The following is a 2813-nucleotide window of genomic DNA, read 5'->3' on the forward strand; positions in this document are numbered from 1 at the left end:
CGGCGGCCGCGCTCCGCCCCGGCGCGCCCCGCCCCCGGGACGCCCCGCCCGGGCCGCCCCCCCGGAAACCAGGTTAGGGCGGGCCAGTCGCCGCAGGTGAGCCGGACTCGCCAGCGCCGCCCCAGAGGCTGAACTCACCCTCTCCGGTGCAACCCTCCCGACCCGGCGCAAGCGATCGGGCCGACAGGCACCTTTGTCCCCGGCCGGGCCCGGCCTGGCCTGGCCCGGGTCCACGCGTCTCTCCACCCTGTGCGCCCCGCCTCCCCCACCCGCCTCCCGCCGCCGCCGTTGCCGTTTGCGGCTCCACCGGCGCCGCGTCCCCGCCCAGGGCCCAGTGGTTCCCGAAGCCAGGACTGCAGCCGCGCCCCCGGCCCCAACCTTTGGACTTTCAGCCCAGCCGGGGGGTTGCAGCGCGAAGGAAGCAGGACGAGTCCCAGAGGCCTGTGCGCCCCGCGGGTCGCTTCCTCCTGCGCCCTGCGCGCTGCATGCGGGAAAGGCCGTGGGCGCGGGTCGGGGTGGTGGGCGAAGACGCCAGCCTACCTGGCCGTCGCCGTGGGCTGGGCAGGGAGGGGCGGGGAGCTCGGAAGGCGCTCCCAGTTCCTGAGGTTAAGTTCTCACTGCCGCTAGCCCCGGCCAGGTGCAACCGTGCCGGTGTCAGGTGTTCAAGGGGTAGGGATTAGCAAGGGGCGGGCGGGCGGGCGAGCGGGCGGGGCTGGCGAGCCGGGCGGGCGGCTTCGAAGAAGTGGTGGAGGGACTGTGGTCCCGGGTAACAGTGACGGAAGTGGCCTGCAGAGCAGGACTCTGAGCCAGGGAATGTGAGCCTTTATCCAGCAAGGTTGCCCCCAGTCCACCCCTCCCCGAAGTCCAGGCCCCACAGCCTGCAGACACAGTTGTCCAGCCCTGCCCTAGAGAAGGAAGCGGAAGGGCTCCCACACAACTTAAGAGTAGAGGCAAGCCCGCCAGAAAGACGCAGGTAGGAAAAGCTCCGTGAGCAGGTGCCAGGTTGTTGGGCCCTGCGGGCTTCCAGTAAAGGCCCGAATAGGGGAGCCTGGATTGCCCTGGGGGCAGAAAAGGAATGTAGCCTGGGTGGTTGGTCTTTGGATGTGATCCCAAGGAGAGTGTGGCACAGGAAGTTTGTGCCAGCCGAGACCTGCTCAGATGAAGGCCTTGGAGACGGTTCTAGATGTCCACGTGGGCGAATAGGAGGGGAGTACTTTGAGGGAGAGGCCAGGGGCTGAAAGATGGAGGCAGAGGGGGAGGACGGCAGGTAGTGGAAAGCGGGGAGCTGGGTACTTTCCTCCCTCCCAGCTCCATCTGCCCTTGCCAGGGGCTGTTAGCCCCAACACCAGCTTCTGGGAGCTGTCTGGGATTTCCCAGGCTTCTTAGTAGGCGCAGAGCGTCCTGTTTCCGAGACCAAACTCTAGACCGACCATGGCCCTTTCCCGTTCTCTTGGTTCTGTGGACAATCCTTTCTCCGGCAACTTGACTGTCCTGGCAGCCTTGTCTACCCCTTGTGGATGTTTATAAACTCTTTTTTTCCTACCTGGGTTGTGACTTCCTCCAAGGTGAAGTGCAGGGGGTGAAATATTGGTGTCCTGGATTCTGACTGAGGCTCCTGCAGCTATGCAGCCTTCACTGGGTTGGAAGGCATAAACCTGAGGGCAAGTTTGGAGTTAGGCTGCTGCTTACTGGATGGGAAGGGGCCAATCGCGTTTGAGTGGCTTGACCAGTAGGACCTGAGAGTGGTAGCTTTCCTCTTCATCAAGTGAGGGTTGACACTTAGACCCACTGAGTGGAGAGGCTTTAGTTTAAACTAAGAACACGTGGACCAAGTACGGAAAACCAAGGAGTGAGGTACCACTTCCCACCAAGCGACCCATGCACTAAACATAACCACGTTCTTGAAAGGACTTAAGTCTAAAACAAATAAACACAGATGGCCAAAAAACACATAAAGAAAATGGCCAACACCACTGATCACTATGGAAGTGCAAGTCACAAGGACAATGAGGGTCAAGATAGCTGCAATGACCCAAACAGCAATTACCATGGAGGAGGGTGTGGAGAACTGGGGAACCTTTGTGTGCAAAATGGCTCAGTCACCTCAGAAATGACAGGAAATTTACACATAGCCTGTGCTCCTGCAGTCCCAGTTCTGGGAAGTCACCTGAAAGAACTAGAAGTTCAGGCATGAACAGTCTTCTCTCTCTCTCTCTCTCTCTCTCTCTCTCTCTCTCTCTCTCTCTCTCTCACACACACACACACACACACACACACTCTCTCTCTCTCTCTCTCTCACACACACACACACACACTCTCTCTCTCTCTCTCTCTCTCACACACACACACACACACACACACACACACACACACTCAGAAGCAATAGAACTAAAGAGCTGTGTAAGAAATTGCACCTGGCTCTCATGAGGCCTGTTGAGTGTAAAGGAGACCGCACAGACCGAGCTGCTCTGATACCTAATGGAGGAGCAGGCCCTTATTGGTTGGCAGGGATAGGATGACAGCCACCATCATTTTCGCCTGAAGGACTCTAGGTGTTCAGAGGTTTGGGGTGGGGTGGCGGCGGAGGAGGCCAGTCACCATCAGTGTGTCTCCCTCCTTGTAGGGTGAAGAGAAGCTAAAGCAGCAAGGAGGAAGACATATGCCAAATCTTTTCACTTACTCCCAGCCACCCATGAGACATCCACAGGCCCAAGAGTCGGTGTTTTCAGGAGATACAGCCTTCAGGTGCCTGAAGAGTAACTCGGGCAACCGTTATCACAACTCACAATCTGAGCTATTACTTGTGAAGTTAC

The sequence above is a fragment of the Cricetulus griseus genome, chromosome 5, assembly GCF_003668045.3.
Source record: "Cricetulus griseus strain 17A/GY chromosome 5, alternate assembly CriGri-PICRH-1.0, whole genome shotgun sequence".
In the NCBI taxonomy this organism is placed as follows: Eukaryota; Metazoa; Chordata; class Mammalia; order Rodentia; family Cricetidae; genus Cricetulus; species Cricetulus griseus.